Source organism: Callospermophilus lateralis, unplaced genomic scaffold, assembly GCF_048772815.1.
Source record: "Callospermophilus lateralis isolate mCalLat2 unplaced genomic scaffold, mCalLat2.hap1 Scaffold_63, whole genome shotgun sequence".
In the NCBI taxonomy this organism is placed as follows: domain Eukaryota; kingdom Metazoa; phylum Chordata; class Mammalia; order Rodentia; family Sciuridae; genus Callospermophilus; species Callospermophilus lateralis.
This window is the reverse complement of record NW_027514713.1, coordinates 10,336,403-10,357,601: the sequence shown is the minus strand read 5'-3', so window position 1 is coordinate 10,357,601 and position 21,199 is coordinate 10,336,403. Positions and strand designations below refer to the sequence as shown.

Genomic DNA, 21,199 nt, shown 5'->3' with positions numbered 1-21,199 from the left:
GGAGCTACATTTTTCTTGGGGGTTGGCAAAAATTTAAACTGGTCATCTGGTACGTTACTAGACACTGTACTGCCCAATTGAAGGATGATGAATGTGTCCCACACACAGTATTTCTCAGTTCTGAGAGAATAATCTGAATATTAGGAGGAGGAGAAAGAGAAGAAGGCAGACAAGCCTTCAGTATCATCCAAAATGGCACTGTGTGAGCTTCCTGGATGTTCTTGTGGCCTCACGTATCCTAGACTGGGACCTGAAGGAGCCAAGCAACCTTTAACACCATGGGTTCAGATAAAAGCCTGTGTCCTCTGCTCAGAGGGCAAGAAAGAGGGTCAGCCTAGCAAAACAGAACACTTTAGGACAATAACTACTCTATTCCAGGCAAACATCACAGAACATAACTGTGACCCCATCCCCACCCATGCCAGGAAAGACAGTGGAAGTCCTAGACTGCCACCCTCATTACAGAGTAGTGACACCACCCCATTCCTTATAGGGATGCAGTCACAAAATGACGAACTTGGAGCAGGAACTTTCATCACTGTTGGCTGTCCAAAAGACCCTCAGTGCCCTCTATATCATTGCAGACCATGTGAGGGATCTGGACTTCCATCCCTGGCCAGCGGTCATGAAGTGACCCTCCCCTTCCTCTTTTCCTCTCCATTTTTCTGTGTATCGACTTAATTCTATTTCCCTTTATAAAAACGTTTTATTGTGGTAAGAATATACACAATGTAAACATCACCATTTTAACATATTAAGTACGTGGTTCCATGGCGGTAAGTACATTCGCATTGTTGTGTGCTGGTCACCACCTTCCATTTCCAGAACTTTCCCATTCCCCCAACTAAAACTCTATACCCATTAAATAGTAATTCCCCATTCTCCCCGCTGCTATATTGTGAAAAAAAACCCATTTGTTTCCAACTTTATGTCTCCATTATGTCAGACTTCATGTCTTCATTAATTTTACTACTCGAGGTACTTTATACAAGTAGAATCAAACAATGGTTGTATTTTTGTGGCTGGCTTATTTCACTCAGCGTAGTGTCCTTGAGATTCATGGAGCAAATATCAAAATTTCCTCCTTTTTAAAACTAATGTGTGTGCGCGTGTGTGTGTCTGTGTGTGTGTGTGTGTGTGTGTGTGTGTGTGTGCATTTTATTTATCCATTCTTGTGTTGATGAATGCTTAGGTTGCTTTTGCTTTTGCCCTTGTTAATGATGTTGCTGTGACTCGGGTGTCCAGATATCTGTTTGAGTCCTTACTTCCAATTCTTTTGGATAAATACCCAGAAATGGAATCTCTGCACAATATGGTACGTCTGTGTTTAACTTTGAGGAACTGCCCATATGGTTTCCCACTGTGCTGTGCCGCATTACCATCAACAGAGTGCAGGGCTCCACTTTCCTCAGATCCTAATCAACACTTGTCCTCCTCCTCCTCCGGCTTCTTCTTCTTCCTTCTCTTCATTCTCCTCAGTTGACTAAATGTACAGAGTGATTTCTGGGCTCTCTATTCAGTTAACTCGGTCTATGCATCCATTTCTATTCCAGTCCTATGCAATTGTTGATTGCTACAGCTTTGTAGTATATTTTGAAATCATACATTGTGATGTTTCCAACTTTGATCTTTTTGTTCAAGATTTCTTTGGCCATTCAGGGTCTTTTGTGATTATAGATATAAATTTTAGGATTCTTTTTCTATTTCTGTGAATAACATCATTGGTATTTTCACAGCGATTGCATTAAATCTGTAGATTACTTTGGATAGTATGGAATTTTAACAATAGTACTTCTTCCAATCCATGAACACAGGATATATTTCCATTTATTTGTGACTTCTTATTTTTTTTTGTTTTTTTTTTTTAAATCAATGCTTTATAGTTTTCATTGTAGAGACCTTTCACCTCCTTGGTTAAACTTATTCAAATATTTTTTTGCAACTATTGTTAAAGGGATTTCTATTTCAGATGACATACAGAAATGCTTCTGATTTTTGTATACTTTGTTTTGTATCCTGCAACTTTACTGAGTTCATTTATTCTATTTTTTTTTTGAAAGTCTTTAGGATTTTCTATGTATAAGATTGCCTTCTGCAAAAGTGACAGTTTGACATCTTTATTTCCAGCTTGGATGGCTTTTATGTATTTCTCTTGCCTAATTGCTTTGGCTAGGACTTCCAGTACTATGTTGAATTGAATTGGTGAAAGTGGACATCCTTGTCTTGTTCTAGATCTTAAAGGAAAATCACTCCACTTTTCTCCTTTAAGTGAGAGGGTTTTCATATGTGGCCTTTGGTGTGCTGATGTACATTTCTTTTATACCTAACCTGCTGAGAATCTTTGTCATGAGGGGATGTTGGATTTTGCAAAGATGCATTTTCTCATCTATTGAAATGATCATATGATTATTGTGCTTCACTTGTTAATGTTATTGATTTGTGTGTGTTGAACCATCCTAGCATCCCTGAGATGAATCACACTTGGTCGTGGTGAATAATCTCTTGGTTCTGTTGACTATTTGTGGACAATTTTTGCATTTTTTTTAATCAGGGATATTGGTCTGTAGTTTTCTTTTGTCGTTGTACATTTGCTTGGTTTTTGTATCAGATAACACCAGCCTTGGAGAACGGGTAAATTTCCTTCCTCTTTAACTTTTTTTGGAATAGTTTGAGAAAAATTGGTATTGAGTTTTGTTTAAAGGCTTGGTAGAAGTATTGGGTTTTCTTTGATGGGAGATTCTTTAGTACTGATTCCATTTTCTTACTCATTTTGATCTGTTCTGGTTTTATATTTATTCATAGTTTAGTCTTGCTAATTTATATGTACCCAGAAATTTAGTCATTTCTTCTAGATTTTCCAATATCTCAGTTTCTTATGATTCTTTGTATTTCTGAGGCATCTGTTGAAATGTCTCCTTTTTCATTTCTTCCTCTCTTTTTTCTTTAGTCTAATTAAAGAATTGTTGACATTAGGCAGGCACAGTGGTGCACATCTGTAATCTCAGCGACTCACGAGGCTGAGGCAGGCATATCACAATTCAAGGCTACACTGGGCAATTTAGCAAGAGCCTGTGTCAAAATTTTAAAAAGAATCAGGGATGTAGCTCATTGGTAGCGTGTCCCTGGGTTCCATCCCCAGTACTGTTCAAAAAAAATGTTATTTTATTTTATAAAAAAACTAACTCTTTGTTTTATTGATCATTTGTATACTTTCAGTTTTTATTTCTTCTTTGGTATTTATGATTTTCTTCCATCTACTAATTTTAGGTTAGGCTTAGTTTTTCCAATTTCTTGATGTCCAATGTCAGATTATTTATTTGCTATCTTTCTTCCTTTTTTATTTTTCCCCCACCACCAGTTAAACCCAGGAGTGTTTAACCACTGAGCCATATCCCCAGACCTTTTTAATTTTTATTTATTTTTATTTTGAGGCAGGGTCTCACTAAGTTGCTGAGAGCCTTGCTAAGTTGCTGAGGCTGGCTTTGAACTTATGATTCTCCTGCCTCAGCCTCCTGAGTCACTGGGATTACAGGCATGCACCACTGCACTCGGTCTTTCTTCCTTTTTTATGTAGGCATTCATTGCGTCCCTCGGCTGCATACACTTGTAATCCCAGTGGCGAGGCTCTAAGCAACTTAAGGAGACCCTGTCTCTATATGAAATACAAAATAGGGCTGGGGATGTGGCTCAGTGTTCAAGTGCCCCTGAGTTCAATCCATGGTACTAGAAAACAAACAAACCAAAACCAAACAAACAAACTTCCCTTTTAAAACTACTTTGGTTGTATCCCATAGGATTTTCTATGTTGTGTTTTCATTTTTATTTGTCTCAAGAAATTTAAAATTTTCTTTTTTAATCCCCTAAAATTTTCTTTATAAAATTTGCAGAGTTTTTGAGTTTATCCTGGAATGCATTTTAGTTCCATACCATTGTGTGTAGAAAATATATTGAAATTATTTTGTATCTTAAATTTGTTGAGACTTGCTTTGTGGCCTACCATATGGTCCACCTTGAGGAATGTCACGTGTCCTAAAGAAGAACGTGTATTCTGCTACTTTTATGAAAATGTTTCATACATATCTGTTCAATCCAGATGGCATACAGTGCACTTTAAATATGATATTCCTTTGTCAATTTTCTGTCTGTATGATCTTCTGATGGCTGAAAGTGTGTGTGGAAGTCTCCCACTATCATTTTATTACAGTCTGACTCTTCCTTGATCTTTCTTTTTTTTTTTTTGTTTCTTCCTTTAGATACAATAATATTTGCTTTATATTTTGGGTGCTCCAATGTTGGGTGCATATAGATTCCAGATACTTTTGCTGAATTGACCTTTTTATCATTATATAATCATCTTTCTCTTCTGGCAGTGTTTTACGTTAAGTCTAGTTTGTGTGATATAAATATAACCACTTCTGCTCTCTTTTGACTTTCATCTGCATAGAATGTCTTTTCTCAGTCCTTCATTTTCAGTCTATGTATATTTTTTCAGGTGAAGTTAGTTTCTTATTTCCTATTCACTGTTTTTAGATATACATGACAATAGGGTGTGTTTTGACATATTATACATACATAGAGTGCAGCCCATTCCAATTTGGATCTCCTTCTTATGGTTGCCCATGATGTGAGTTACACTGGTTGTGTATTCATATATTTGCACAGGAAAGGTATGTGCAATTCATTCCACTGTCTTTCCTATTTCCATCCCCTGCCTTTAGTCTCTTGAAGGAAGTACATAGTTAGGACTCATTTTGTGTGAGGGTGTGTGTGTGTGTGTGTATCTTTATGTCTTTTAATTGGAAATTCTAATTCAAGGTTATTATTGTATGTAAGAATTTACTTCTGTTATTTTGTGAGTAGTTTTCTAATTGTCTTATTGGGCTTTTGTACGTTTTTCCTCTTTTGTTGTTTGCTTTCATGGTTGGGTGGTTTCCTATAATGCTAAACTTTGTTTCCTCTCTCTCATTTGTGTATCTGCAGTATTTTTTTTTATTATTGTGGTGGTTGTGGAACTTACGTTAAAAAAAAAAACTCATAGTTGTCATAGATCTTTAAAGCTGATAATATCCTAGTTTTGGTTGAATACAAATACTCTAGATGTTTACTCCCCACCAATTTATAATTTCATAATAATTTACATCTTTTTATTTTGTGTATTGCTTAGTGACTTATTATAGTTGTAGTCATTGTCGGTCATTTTTACTTTTCATCTTCAGACTAGAGATTTGAAAGATTTATAGACACCTAATATGGCTAGTAAGAGAGTATTCTGAATTTGATCATGAATTTATCTTGTTTTCTCTCCACTAAATTGACAGGTTGCTTTTGTCCTATGCTGATTCATGGTTTACATTAAGGCATATTTCTGGAATTTCTGTTTGGTTTCATTGATGTTTTTATTCATGTTCTATTCCCAACCTTTTAATTGTAATAGTTTTTTTTTTTTTAATGTAGCGTTATAGTTTGGATATGAAGTGTCCCACAAAGTCTCCTGTGTTAATGCAGGGATACTCAAAGGTACAGGGATTAGGGTATGAGAGCCATAAACCAACCAGTGCCTCCTGGTTTGAGTGGACTAGCTGGCTCCTAACTGCAAAGAGCTGGGGCATAGCTGGAAGGGGTGGGTCCCTGGGGAGTGTGCCCTGGAAGGGTGCGTCTTCCCTGTCCCCCTACCCCCACCTCCTGGTCATCATGTTCTAAGCTGCTTTCCTTACCATGCTCTTCTGCCAGAATGTTGTGCGTCATCTCAGGCCTAGAGCCATAAAGTTGCTGATAATGGACTGAACCTCTGAAACCACGAGTCAAAATAAAGTTCTCCTCCTCTCAATGGTTCTCGTCAGATACTTTGTCACAACTTCAGTGTGTGTGAAAACCAGGAGAGTTGTATTGGTATAATCTACAGAACATGCTAAGACTCACCCATTATACGTGCATCTATTTGTGTGTGTGTGTGTGTGTGTGTGTGTGTTTGTCTATGCAATTATTAGTTTTGGGTAACTACCATGTCAAGATACCTAACAGTACTTTTACCACAAGGGTCTCTGATATTATTCTTTTCTAATCACAACTACCATCTCCATCCCTGTTACCTAGTTCCTGGAAACCATTAACCTACCTGTTCTTTGTTTTAAGATTATGCTATTTCAAAAATATTGTATAAGTGGAATCATGTAGTATACATCCTTTTGATACTGTTTTTTTTTCATTCAGTATAATTTTTAAATGTTTATCCAAGCTTTTGTTTATAAACTAGTTTGTTCCTTCTTATCATAGAATGTACCAGTTTTTTTTACACAATATCTTTATTTATTTATTTATTTTTATGTGATGCTGCAAATCGAATCCAGTGCCTCGCATGTGCTAGGCAAGCGCTCTACACCTGAGCTACAACCCCAGCCCAGGACCAATTTGTTTAACCATTCACCCATTGAAGGACATTCAGGTAGTTTTGGGTTTTGGGTTCTTATGAATAAGTGTGTATAAACATTTATATACAACTTTCTGCTCAAAAATAAGTTTTCACTTCTTTGCCTAAAATTGCAAATGCTGGATTATAGGGCAAGTCTGTTGTTAATGTATATAGTTTAATGATTAATAAACTATTTTCTAGAGTGAATGTACCACTTATTTTACCACCATAATTTACAAGTGATATTATTTCTCCATATTTTCACTGGCATTTAGTGTCCCTATTACTTTCCTTTAAACATGTGACTCATTTTAGTAGGTGTGCGGTGATGTCGGTGGTTTTAACGGGCATTCCTCCTGTGGCTGACGATCTTGCACTTGATTTCATGTACTTATTTACCATTTGTACATCCTTTTGGATGTAGCCTATGTTGTCCATCTTTAAACTGAATTTTTCATTTTTCAATGTTTAATTTTGGAGTTTTAAATATATATATTATAGATGCTAGTCCTTGACTGGAAATGTGATGTGAAGGCATTTTTCCCAGTCTGTAGTTTGTATTTTAATCTTCTTCTTTTTTTTTTTTTTTTTTTTTTAGAGGAGCAACAGGACACTCCGATGTCTTTATTGAGGTTCCAGCACAGCATGACAGTTGAAGGCATGCAGACAGGGCAACAGGGCCCGGCCTAGGCGTGCCTCAGATGCACATGAGGAGACAGCTTGAGAGAAGGACTTAACCAACACCAGGGAGGGGCAGGGGGGAGGGCCGAGGCCAAGGCTGAAGGGGTCACCTGGCCTTTGCTATTGCACACATCCTCTGGCCACCGGCCAGGAAGTACAGTATTGCAACTGGTCTCCTCTTGCCCGAGGTGTCCCCTTCTCAGACCCCTGAGCCAGATGGGCAGACAGACCCCTTTTCTGCCCGTCTGCCCAGCAGCATCTTTGAAAACAAATGGATGAAAGAGACAGAACAAATAAATCAAAACTTAAAGTGACAAAATGCCCCCCTCTATCAAAGACACAGATGGGGTGTTGGAAGGAGTGGAAGAGGCTGCAGAGGAGCCCCAGGAAGTCCCCTCACAACTGGGGTGTGGGGTGGGAGGTAGAACCCCAACCTGGGGTGGGGGTGGGCTAGTGGAGCAGTGACCCTGGGGGGCAGTCTGGCTGCCTACAGACTTCAACAGACCACCTGTTGACAGGGTAAACACCCCCAGAGAGTGTCCTGGGACCACCCAGGTATATGGGTGGTTCTCAGGTGCACTTTTCCTGGGACATTCCCCACACACAGTCAGAAGAAACAAGGAATCTTTGTGGGAAAGAGGATAGGAAACTAGGAGTGGGGAGAGGGTTCAGGGAGACATAGCCTACAAAGAAGACAGACCACCAATAGCACATGCACTACACACAAGAGTATAGTATGTATGAATATAGATACTATATGTGCATATATATCTCTTCAATGTACAGTAGAACAGAACATCAGGCCCAAATGGCTCTGGGCCCGGAGGGTCGCATGGGAGGTTTTCCACCAGTCTTGTGCAAACAAGGATATCTGAGTCTTTCCCAGTGAAAGATTCGTGCCTGGGTTCCAGAGTTTCCCTAAGCCTCTGGCTTTCTGTCTGTCTGCCTGTCTCTCTCACGTTGGTGCCGCTTTAAGACAGGGTGAGGACTTCAGCCTGGGCATAGTTGGACGAGAGGGCGTCTTGGCAGGTCTCTGTGTTTAAAGAGCACAGGTGTGAGACACTGGGACGCACGCTTTCGGCTCAACATTGCCTTCTTTCTGGACACTGCCATCGGCACAGGCATAGTCCTCAACACTGAGCAGGAAGCAGGCAGCTGCCTTCTTGGTTCTGTCCCGTGTGCCAGAGCCACGCAGGGCCCGGGGCTCCTCAGGGGTAGGGGCGGAGGCCAGGGGCTGGGTGAGGCCAGCTCCCTCCTCGTCCGACAGCACTGCATTGGCATCACCATTCTGCTTAGAGTCTGCCCGTTTCCTCTCCACCACACCCTCTTCCCGGGCAGGGGGGCTGGTATTGCTGTAGGTGCTGTCCCGGGGCGAGGTCTCCTCGGACTTGCAGTAAATGGGTGACTCGAGCTGGGGTGGCCATGGCACATGCTTCTTCCGTTTCTTGGGCAGCTTCTGCTTGGCCATAGCCAGGGAATAGTACATGCTGAAGTTGTTGACGATGACCGGCACAGGCATGGCGATGGTGAGCATTCCGGCCAGTGCACACAGCGCCCCCACCAGCATGCCTGACCACCTCTTGGGGTACATGTCGCTGTAGCCCAGTGTTGTCATGGTGACCACAGCCCACCAGAAGCCGATGGGGATATTGTTGAAGTCGGTGTGGTCATTGCCCCGTAGGTCAGAGGGCCTGGCACCGATGCGCTCGGCATAGTAGATCATGGTGGCAAAGATGAGCACGCCCAGGGCCAGGAAGATGATGAGCAGCAAGAACTCGTTGGTGCTGGCGCGGAGCGTGTGGCCCAGCACGCGCAGCCCCACGAAGTGGCTCGTGAGCTTGAAGATTCGCAGGATGCGCAGGAAGCGCACAACGCGCAGGAAACCCAACACGTCGCGGGCTGCCTTGGACGACAGACCGCTCAGTCCCACCTCCAGGTAGAAGGGAGGGATGGCCACAAAGTCAATGATGTTAAGCAGGTTCTTGACAAAGTTCAGCGTATCGGGGCAGCACACGATGCGCACCAGGAACTACAGTGTGAACCACAGGACGCACACGCCCTCGCTGTAGGTGAGGATGGGCTCCGTCTCCACCTCCCGCCGGAAGCGCACACTGATGATATTCCCCACCGGGTGGAGCTCCGTCACATTGCGGTCGATGTTGAAGGCCTCGTGAGTCTCCAGGCAGAAGGTGGTGATGGAGACCAGGATGAAGAAGAGGGAGGCGAATGCTACCACCCTGGCCGCCCGGGAGGAGTAGGGATGCTCAAAGAGTGCCCACATGCGTGGTTGCCAGCCGCAGTCCCCGGAACCGGCGCCAGGACCTCCGCCTCCCTCGTGCGGCCCCAGGCGCTGCAGGGCTAGCTCCCGCTCATCATCGCCGACCTCGTCACTGGGCCCCGCTCCACCGCCACCCCCGTCTGGGCTTTCGAAGATGTCGAGCGCCTCCTCAGCGTGGCGATGCTGGCGGTAGGTCATCCAGCAGCAGGGCTCCTCGTCGGTCTCGTTGATGCCCCAAAAGGTGAGCTCCTCCTCAAAGAGCGGCCCGCACACATCGGCGGGGCAGTGCACCTTGCCAGTGCGGTAGTAGTTGAGCACGTAGGCGAAAACGCCCGGGTGCCGATGGAAGAAGAATTCACATCCTCCGCCGCCTCTGCTGCCGCTGCTGCCCCCACCGCCCCATGGGACTCCAGCCGGCCCCTGCCGTCGGGATCAGCCAGCCAGGCGAGGCGGGTGACCGGCAGAGTGCGCAGGGTGCTGCTGTAGGTCTCATGTCGCGTGCCGCCCACGTAGATGATGATCTTCTCCGAAGCCTCGCCCTTGGCCATCTCCTCCTTCAGACATGTTTTGGACGGAGGCTTGTTCCCCGACTTGCGCCCGCGGTAGGAGGAGACACACACCACACCGAGCTGATCATAAGAAGCGCTGCGGGGCTCCAGCTTGGGGCGGCCGCTGCCCTCCAAACACCCATCCAGAGGAGGCAGCGTCAGACCGCGGAGGGGGAGGAGACCAGGAGGAGGCAGGAGGCGGTGGCGGCCCCCTCTGCGGCTTGGCCCCTATTTTAATCTTCTTAATGGAATCTTTGGAAAGAAAATGTTTAAAATTATTATGAAGTCTAATTTGTCTATCTTCCCCTTTGTGAATTGTGCTTTTATTGTCTCATCTAAGGATTCTTTGCCTAGTTGTAGGTCATAAAGGTTTTATTATCAATTTTCTCTTAGAAATTTTATGGGTTACCTTATGTAAGTCCATGATTCTTTGAGTGACATAAGGGTTTTGGGGTTTGGTTTGGCCCATGATGTGCAGTTGCCCCGTCATTGGTTTAAAAGATCATTTCTCCCCGCTGGATTGTCTTTTCTTCTTCATCACATGTTAATTGAATGCTGTGTGTTGTTCTATTTCTGGGTTCTCTATTCTGTTCCACTATCTGTATGTCATCTGTCCCTCTGCCAATACCACACAGTCTTGTTTACTGTAGTTATAAAGTAGTGCTTAACATTGGAAAGAGTGATTCCTTCTACTTCATTTTCCTTCAACACTATTTTTGAATCTTCCCGAATCAATGCTTGGTCTAAAAAAAAAAAAAAAAAAAAAAATTGCTGAACTCCACCTCAGCCAAAAGGCAGAGAAACAATGTACTGTATGTAACAAAAATGTACTATAATTCCAAAAAAAACAGAAGGAAGAAATTTGAAAATTTTGCCAATAAGGAAATGATAAATGTTTGAGAAAATAGGTGTGTTTTACCTGGTTTAAACATGACACAGCATAAACATGTATTAAAACATCATGTTGCTCCATTAATATGTATAACGTTTATGATTTTATGTATCAGTTAAAAAAATAAAATTTAAGAGACCTAGCTGGAATTTGGATAGTAACTTGTGAGCCCATGGATTAATGTAGTAAGAATTGAAATTTCACTATGTTGGGCCTTCCAATTTATACAGCATATCTCTCCAAATACTTAGTTGGCTTTGATTTCTTTCACCAGAATTTTGTAGTTTTTAGCATACAGATCAGGTATGCTTTATTAGATTGATGCCTAACTATTTCATTTCCTTTGAAGCTATTATGAATGGTTTGTGTTTTTATATTGTGATTCCACTTTTTTTGTTTTCAGTACATAGAAATGCAATTGATTTTGTGTCATCTTGTATCTCTTCATCTTTCTAAATCCACTTGTTAGTTCTAAGAGTTTTTTAGTAGATTCCAGAGGATTTTCTAAGTAGTTAATTATGTCATCTGCAAACAGGGGCAGTTTATTTCTTCTTTTCCCACCTGCATGCCTTTTGTTACGGGCTTGTTGCAATGTTTAGAACTGAACATGTCATTGAATGAGAGTGGTAAGATCAGACAGCCCATGTTTTAAATACACTTTCACACATCATAGGACTTGTATGCTTTAGGGCTTCTACAGAGTTTTCCTGATCATCCTTACAAGTTTATTTCTTCATACAAACTTTAGAATGAGATTGTTTAGTATAAAAGACCAATTTGTTCATCTTTATAAGAATAACATTAAATTCATAGGCATAGGTAATACATAATAAATAACAAGCAACTATATAAATAATATGTGTGAAAAATAAATACATAAAATTTATACCGTTGAGGCTGAGAATGGGGTTTGCTCTGTTATTTAAATCTCCTTTCATCTAACTCTTTAGAATTTGAAAACTGTTTGCATAGGTTCTGCAATTTTTTGTTAATCTTATTCTGAGCTATATTACCATTATTTTTTTTCTATTCAAAAATATGATTTTTGTTACTTTTTTATGAGTGGTGGGCATTGACCATTTTAAGGCTTTTGATCTTTAGTTTCAAATTGCTTAACAGAACAGTTGTATAATCACATGTTCACTGCTCTAAGACTAAACTCAAGCAGTCGAAGGTGGATTGAGAGAAAATGCATTAGTCTTGTGTTCCAACCTCTTCAAAAATACTAGTATTAGCGTAAAAGCCCAGAAGGTTTCACAATGGTCTGTGAGGTCCTGCCTATATCATCTTGTCTTGCCTGATGCACTCCTGTGGACTTGCAAACCCTCTTCATCTCCTTCCTCCCTCCCTCCCTTCCTTCCTTCCTTCCCTCCCTCCTTCCTTCCTTCCTTTCCAGGGATTGGACACAGGGGTGCTTAGCCACTGAGCCACATTCCCAGCCCTTTTTTAATATTTTATTTTGAGACAGGGCCTCGCTAAGTTGCTGAGGCTGGCTTTGAACTTGTGATCCTCCTGCCTCAGTCTCTGGAGCCGACTGTACTTATTGTCTCTTAAAATAATATTAAACAGTAGGAGTCTTCTCTGTCTCCACTGGACACCAGGTGGCTGCTTGGCTGCTGGTCTCCTCAGCTATGTGCGCTGCGAGCCCAGGCTGAGCTTGTCCTTGGCGCTGGCCCCAGGCAGCCACTGTAATACCCAGAGCTACCGGAGCTAGCCGCCTGGGTCGGGGCCCTCCGCAGGATTGATACCAACGCCCTCCAGGTCCAGGCTCAGGCAGCCACTACTAAAAAGAGCAGAAAGGTGGCGGGAGCTGTGCTGCAGGGTGTTGCCTGGCAGGGCACGCGGTGCTGCAGGTAGGTGGCATGCAACCTGCCTCAGTTGCCACGCCACATCACGATGGCCAGCTTCTCAGTGCACCCCGACCTTGAATTTGGGGTTCCCTCCGGCTCTCTTTCTTTTGCAGGTACAAGGAAGCCAAGCCTGGAGCTGCAGAGCCAGAGAGTGGTGGACCTTGGCCATTGTCTCACTCTCCACCATCTTCTACTTGGACTGAGATGGGTGTGAATGGGCCGTCCACTCCCGTCCCATGCTGACATCCGACTGCCTTTGAACTTCCCTGCACTCCAGGCAACGGGCTGCCTTTGGGTCCAGCAGGGAGTGGGGAAGAGTGTCCAGTGGAGGCCGGGCCTGGTACATGCACTTTTGACCTTGGGCATCTCTACCCCCAAGAAAGTGAGAGAGGATGCTCGTCTGCACTGCCTGGGAGGCTGTCCCTACCCATGCTGTGGCCCTGTGCTCTGGAGCACTTCCAAACTCATTCAATGAGGCCAATGTCACTCTGATTCCAAAACTAGGCAAAGACACATCCAAGAAAGAAAACTTCAGACCAATCTCTCTAATGAACATAGATGCAAAATTTTTCAATAAAATTCTGGCAAATCGAATACAAAAACATATCAAAAAGATTCCGCACCATGATCAAGTGAGATCCATCCCAGGGATGCAAGGTTGGTTCAACATTCGGAAATCAATAAATGTAATTCATCATACCAATAGACTTAAAGATAAGAACCATATGATCATCTCAATAGATGCAGAAAAATCATTTGACAAAATACAGCACCCCATTCATGTTCAAAACCCTGGAAAAACTAGGGATATCAGGAACATATCTCAACATTGTAAAAGCTATCTATGCTAAGCCCCAGGCCAACATCATTCTAAATGGAGAAAAATTGAAAGTGTTTCCTCTAAAAACTGGAACAAGACAGGGATGCCCTCTTTTACCACTTCCATTTAACATCATTCTTGAAACACTGACCAGAGCAATTAGACGAAAGAAATTAAAGGGATACAGTATAGGAAAAGAACTTAAATTAGCACTGTTTTCCAACAATATGATTCTATACCTAGAAGATCCAAAAAATTTCCCTAGAAAATTTCTAGAACTAGTAATTGAATTCAGCAAAGTAGCAAGATACAAAATCAACACCCATAAATCAAAGGCATTTCTGTATATCAGTGACAAGTCCTCTGAAAGGGAAACAAGGAAAACTATACTACTTATAAAAATATATCAAATTTACTATAGCCTCAAAAAAAAAAAAAAACCTTGGGAATCAACCTAATAAAAGAGGTGAAAGACCTCTACAATGAAAACTACAGAACACTAAAGATAGAAATTAAAGAAGACTTTAGAAAATGGAAAGATCTACCTTGGTCTTGGATAGGCAGAATTAATATTATCAAAATGACCATACTTCCAAAGACACTATACAGATTTAATGCAATTCCAATCAAAATCCCAATGACATTCCTCATGGAAATAGAAAAAGCAGGGGCTGGGGATATAGCTTAATTGGTAGAGTATCTGCCTTTCATGCACAAGGCCCTGGGTTCAACCCCCAGCAACACACACACACACACACACACACACACAAAGAAAGAAATAGAAAAAGCAGTTAAGAAATTCATCTGGAAAAATAAGAGACCCAGAATAGCTACAGAAATCCTTAGCAAGAAGAGTGAAGCAGGTGGCATCACTATACCAGACCTTAAATTATACTGCAGAGCAATAGTAACAAAAACAGCATGGTATTGGCACAAAAAAACAGACTGGTAGACCAATATAACAGAATAAAGGACACAGAGACTAACCCACATAATTACAGTCATCTTATGTTGGCAAAGGTGCCAAAAACATACATTGGAGAAATGATAGCCTCTTCAACAAATAATGCTGGGAGAACTGGAAATCCATATGCAACAAAATAAAATTAATTCCCTATCTCTCACCATGCACAAAAATCAACTCAAAGAGGATCAAGGACCTAGGAATTAAACCAGAGACCCTGAGTCTAATAGAAGAAAAAGTAGGCCCCAATCTCCATCATATAGGATAAGACTCCTATAGTGCAAGAATTAAAATCAAGAATTACTAAATGGGATGGGTTCAAACTAAAAAGCTTGTTTTCAGCAAGAGAAACAATCAGTGAGGTGAATAGAGAGCCTACAGCCTGGAAGCAAATTTTTGCCACACGCACACCAGATAGAGCACTAATCACTAGGTTATATAAAGAACTCAAAAAGCCAAACACCAAAATAACAAATAACCCAATCAATAAATTGATCAAGGACATGAACAGACAGTTACCAGAAGAGGATATATAATCAATCAACAAATATATGAAAAAACGTTCAACATCTCTAGCAATTGGAGAAATGCAAATCAAAACCAGTCTAAAATTTCATCTTACTCCAGTCAGAATGGCAGCTATTATGAAGACAAACAACAATAAGTGTTGGCGAGGGTGTGGGGAAAAAGGCACACTCATATATTGCTGGTGAGACTGCAAATTAGTGCAACCAATATGGAAAGGATTGTGAATATTCCTTGGAAAACTGGGGATGGAACCACCATTTGACCCAGCTATCCCACTTTTCAGTCTGTGCCCAAAGGATTTAAAAGCTGCCTACTGCAGGGACACAGCCACATCAATGTTTATTGCAGCTCAATTCACAATAGCTAAACTGTGGAACCAACCTAGATGCCCTTCAGTAGATGGATAAAGAAACTGTGATATATATACACAATGGAATATCACTCAGCATTAAAAGAGAATAAAATCATGGCATTTGCAGGTAAATGGATGAAGTTAGAGAAGATAATGGTAAGTGAAGCCGGCCAGTCCCAAAAAACCAAATGCTGGATGTTTTCTCTGGTATAGAGGCTGACTCATAGTGGGGTTAGGAAGGGAAGCATGGGAGGATTAGATGAACTCTAAATGGGACAAAGGGGAGGGAGGGGAAGGGAGGGGGAAAGGGACATAAAAAAGATGGTGGAATGAGATGGACATCATTACCCTAAGAACTCAAATGGTGTGAATACACTTTGTAAATAACCAGAGATATGAAAAATCGTGCTCTATATGTGTAATATGAATTGTAATGCATTCTGCTCTCATATATAACAAATTAGAGTAAAAATCAAAAAACATATGTGCTGCTAATACCCATTTCTATGGGTGTCCAAAATGTGGGTACATTCATCTCATTCAAATGGCAATAGCTTGGCTCACATTAGACATGTGATCTGTACTGTGGCACCTCCGTTATGTTTTGTAGGGACTTTAATAGTACACCATCAACAGGAACATGTCATTTTGTCATCATTCCAGAGGATCATGAAGAACTGGGCTTCCAATGGAGAAGAGGAAAGAGGCAACATGTCTCTCACACATTTCTTCAAACTGAAAAGTGCTTCTGGTAAATCTGTTTGCACAGTTGTGCTGGTGCCATTCCTGGATGCCTAGGTCACACTTTCACTGACTTACCTGCTTTTCAGGTTGAACAGGGGATTCCATTACCTCGTCATAAAGATGTTACCACTCACTGGGTCTTACCTAATGTTTCCTAACCCTCTGATCACATAGCCCTTGTATGTGGTCCAAAACGGAAATAGATTTCTGTTTAATGGAATTGAAGTCTAAAAGGGAAGTTCGTTACTCTGTAGAAAGTTTGATGTGAATCAAAGATCATATGTAACTTTCAAAGAGGAGATCTAGATACTGTGCTAAAACCTCCTGTTCATGGCCTACGGTTACGCTCCAGATGTCTTTGTTACAAGACTGTGTACGTTTACATCATCTAGACCCTTTTTCTCTCTACACTTGGAGGAAAAACAAATGTGTTACAGAAAAATAAGGAAGTTGAAATATTGTGTAGATTTTTATAAATATATTTAAGCTAGTAATTAAGAATTTTAAGTATCATTTAAATGAACTTTTAATTATTTTTCATGACATACATTTCAGATTGAATCATGTTTATATAATCAGATGAAAAAATACACAGAGGTTAAAGTGAAAGACATAAAATCTTTTTTGAATATGTATTTTAATTTGTTCTAATTAGTCATACAAGACAGTTGAAAGCATTTTGATACATCCTACATAAATGGAGTACAACTTCTCATTCATCAGTTTGTACATGATGTAGAGTTATACGGTCATGTTATCACATATGCACATAGGGTAATAGTGTCTGATTAATTCTACTATTATTCCTACTCCCATACCCCTTCCCCTCCCTTCACTCCCCTCTCTGGTCCAAAATAACTCTATTCCCACACCCCACCCTTTGTTGTGAATTAGCATCCGCTTATCAGAGAAAACATTCAGCCTTTAGTTCTTTGGGGTTGGCTTATTTCACTTTGCATAATATTCTCCAGTTTCATCCATTTGCCATAATTTCATTCTTCTTTAAGGCTGAGTAATATTCCATTGTGTATATTTGCTACTGTTTCTTTATCCATTCATTTGTTGAAGGGCACCTACGTTGGTTCCATAGTATAACTATTGTGAATTGAGCTGCTATAAACATTGATGTGGCTGTGTCACTGTAGTATGCTGATTTTAAGTCCTTTGGATATAAACCTAGGAGTGGGATGACTGGGTCAAATGGTGGTTGCATTCCAAGTTTCCTTAGGAATCTCCATACTATTTTTCATAGTGGTTGCACAAATTTGAGGTCCCACCAGCAATATATGAGTGTACCTTTGTCCCCATGTCCTCACCAACATTCATTGTTGCTTGTATTCTTGAAGATTGCCATTCTGACTGGAGTGATATGGAATCTTAAAGTAGCTTTGATTTGCATTTCTCTAACTGCTAGAGACGATGAGCATTTTTTCATATGTTTATTGATTGATTATATTTCTTCTTCTGTGAAGTGTCTGTTCAGTTCCTTTGCCCATTTATTGATTGGATTATTTGTTTTTTTGAATTCTTTATATATCCTGGAGATGAATGCTCTCTCTGAGGTGTGTGTGGTAGACATTTTCTCCCATTTATGTAGGCTCTCTCTTCATGTTATTGATTGTTTCCTTTGCTGGGAAGAGGCTTTTTAGTTTGAATCCATCCCATTTATTGATTCTTGATTTTACTTCTTGAACTTTAGGAGTCTTGTTAAAGAAGTCAGTTCCTAAGCCCACATTGTGAAGATCTGGGCCTACTTTTTCTTCTTATAGGTGCAGGGTCTCTGCTCTAGTGCTTGAGACCTTGGTCCACTTTGAATTGATTTTTGTGCAGGGTGAGAGAGAGGGGTTTAATTTCATTTTGCTACATGTGGATTTCCAGTTCTCCCAGCACCATTTGTTGAAGAGGCTATCTTTTCTCCAATGTATGTTTTGGGCGCCTTTGTGTAGTACGAGATAACTGTATTTATGTGGGTTTGTGCCTGTGTCCTCTATTCTGTACCATCAGTCTATATACCTGTCTTGGTGCCAATACTATGTCCTTTTTGTTACTATGGCTATAGTATAATTTAAGGTCTGGTATTGTGATGCCTCCTGCTTCATTTCTTTGGCTATTCTGGGTCTCTAATTTTTCCAAATGAATTTCATGACTGCTTTTTCTATTTCTATGAGGAATGTCATTGGGGATTTTAATAGGAATTGCATTAAATCTGTATAGTGCTTTTGGTAGTATGGCCATTTTGACAATGTTAATTCTGCCTATCCAGGGGCATGGGAGAGCTTTCCATCTTCTAAGGTCTTCCTCAATTTCTTTCTTTAGTTTTCTGTCATTTTAATTGTAAAGGTCTTTCACTTCTTTTGTTAGATTGATTCCCAAATATTTTATTTTTTTTCAGGCTACTGTGAATGGGGAAGTTCTAAGAAGGCAACACTAAGAAGATCCTATAAGTAGCATACCAAAATTTCCTATACTCACAAGTAAGGATAAAGTGTTATTCATAAATGTTTAAATCCATCTTTGTGATTGAATTTTTTTCTATTACATTTGGAATTTTCAGTACATTTAATTGGAATAAATATGGGAAGTCCAACAACCTTTTATAGCAAATCACATTGGATGACATCATAAGTTCCTGCTGCAGGAATTAACATTTCAAAATTTTATAGTTACAGATGAGTACACATATTTTAAGACCTGTTATTCTGTGAAAACAAACTCTTGTACAGTTGCCACTATGGCAGATATACACATTGGTAGTTCATAATTCTTTAGCAAACAAATCATTTCTGGCTACAGTGTGTGTTGTTTTTTAAAATATGAATACTAAAACCAGCTGTTTCAAATTTTCAAAAAAACCAAACAGTACATGAAGCACTATGTATTTTATTTATGTCGTCTCTCCCACTAGACTATAAGTCTCCCATAGGCAAAGACTTTTCTCTTCTGTTTACTGTCAGATCATGCATGCATCCTAGAGCCCCGGACACACAAATGCCTCATGCTGGTGGAAAGAATGAGCACTGTCAGTGTATGAAGGTCCCGTCTTATTGCAGCGTCACTTTGTGGATTTGCAGAGGGATCACAGCTCAGCTTCGATCAGGCTCCATGTGCTTCTTCAGATCTGCTTGGGAAGGGCTCTGGCTCTAGAAAGGAAGGAAAAAAGATGGTGCAAATCAATCACTGGCAGAGACCAGTGCAGCCTGTGCAGAGGAGATCCACAGGAAGTCAATATCTGGTACAGAATCAGTGCACAACTTCTGTGGTTCAGAACGAAGCTGCCGTGGCTTCCCAAAGGGAGAGAAACACTTCTGAGCTGAGAGAGGCCAGCCCTGAAGGTGAAGCCAAGTAACCCTCCTCTCCCTTCCTCACTCCTGGGACAGAAGGTGGTTCTGAAGATCTTACAGAAGCACTGATAAGTCTCCTTTGAGTCTGTCATCCAGGGACAGAAACCACGTTAGGAAAAGTAGCAGTAACTAGTGAATGGGATTTCCAGGAATGAGTTAGATCACTTAAAAGAGTTACTTCTCAGGCAATTATCACCGACTTTCCTTCAAGGGGAAATAATGATTAAATGCTGGATGCTGGTATACAGTGTCTGTTTCTATTAGCTCCTAAGTTAAAAGCCTGAGTTATCGCCATGTCCTACATGGAATCCAGAGTCTCACTTGTGCTAGGCAAGTGCTCTCCCACTGAGCTACATCCCCCAGCCCTTAACTTTTGATTCTAGTGCAGGATGGTGATTCTCTGAGGCTGAAGTAGTGTGGGGGCATGGGACCTGAGACTGTGTATCGATAACTGGTTACCAGAATCTGGGGAGAAGGTGAACTTTCTGGACTGCAGATCTTGGAAGCTCAGGGAGACTAAATTATTCTCCTTTCTCTTTTTTCTTCATTTTCTACCTACTACTTACCTTTGCTTACTCCTGACACGTCCAACTCATTGAGACAAGTTTATCTGGCTCTAGATTATTCTCCTGTGCCTGTATTGGAGCATATGATCTCCATCAAAAGTCTTAGGGAGAAAAAATGATTGAAAACCATTCATTTATTTTAAACTTGCAATTCAAGGCTCCTCATTGGGAACAGGGAGCTACCAAGGCTAAAACAAATCTATAAACGACTCTTGGGTGGGTCACACCTGTTGGGAATAAATGGGTCCTGGCTTATTCCTTCTATTATCCATTGATCTTGTTTGCCTCTATTTTACAAAGTGAAAATGTTTTATTTATTTTTTTCTTTAGATTCTGGGCTGCATCCTGATGTGTATGTTTCATAATGATTTTGGCTGTGACTCTGATGTGGTATTTAAGACATCCTCTGTTACCTCATGTCACTGTACACTGATTCAAATATCTTTGTACATTATGACATTTATTTTCCTCTTGAGGGTATCTGTCTAAAATGAGATTACTGAATCAGAAAGAATTGGAACAAATCTTTTTATATATTGCAAACATTATTTTTTCCTGAAAACAATATTTTTTTTTGATGCCACTAGCAATGTTCTTGTTTCCAAATGACCTATGATCATTGCATTTTATCCTCTACACTTATTTTTGTTGATTTAACTGCATTGTACCTAGGAAAGTACTGAAATGTTAGTATACACGCCTCTCCTCTTGTTCCTCTTTCTAAGTAGAATCCTTTGCTTGCTCTGCTCAATGTCTGGAACTGATCAAGACAATAATTGGAAGAGAACTAGAAACCGAGCTGAGAGTGCAGTGATTGATTTCCTTGAGAAAGGGTACAGAGGTAATGGCGAAAGAAAAAAAAAATCTAAACAAAAGAGTGAAGCTGGTTAGAGATAGAAGAGGTGGTGGAAAAAATAGAGCTAGGGGAACTAGGTTATTTAAAGAGCTTTTTTTAAGTGTTGGAAGGAATAGCTGTTGTGCTGAGTGCAATTTTAAGAGAGAAAAAAAAGGAAAGGAATATCAAGTAAATTTGGCTTTTCATGATTCAATGAAATTTCTTCCTTTATGGAGAGTTAGGAAAGAGATATCCTTCACCATGACTACCATGGCCTCTCATTTATATATAAATAAGTAGAAATATGTACCCATTGCACTGTTATGGTCTTTAATGTACCCTCGAAAAGTTGAAGGGATATTGTAGAGAAAACTGTGAGATGTTGGTAATA

The 21,199-nt window shown here is 40.7% G+C and overlaps 2 pseudogenes; one reads left to right on the top strand and one right to left on the bottom strand.

Annotated features, from left to right (window-relative positions):
- Nucleotides 1–7,927: 7,927 nt before the first annotated feature.
- On the bottom strand, nt 7,928–9,931 carry LOC143389466 (voltage-gated potassium channel KCNC4-like; annotated as a pseudogene).
- A 5,869-nt stretch (nt 9,932–15,800) lies between these two features.
- Nucleotides 15,801–16,269, top strand: LOC143389449 (2',5'-phosphodiesterase 12 pseudogene; annotated as a pseudogene).
- Nucleotides 16,270–21,199: the final 4,930 nt, after the last annotated feature.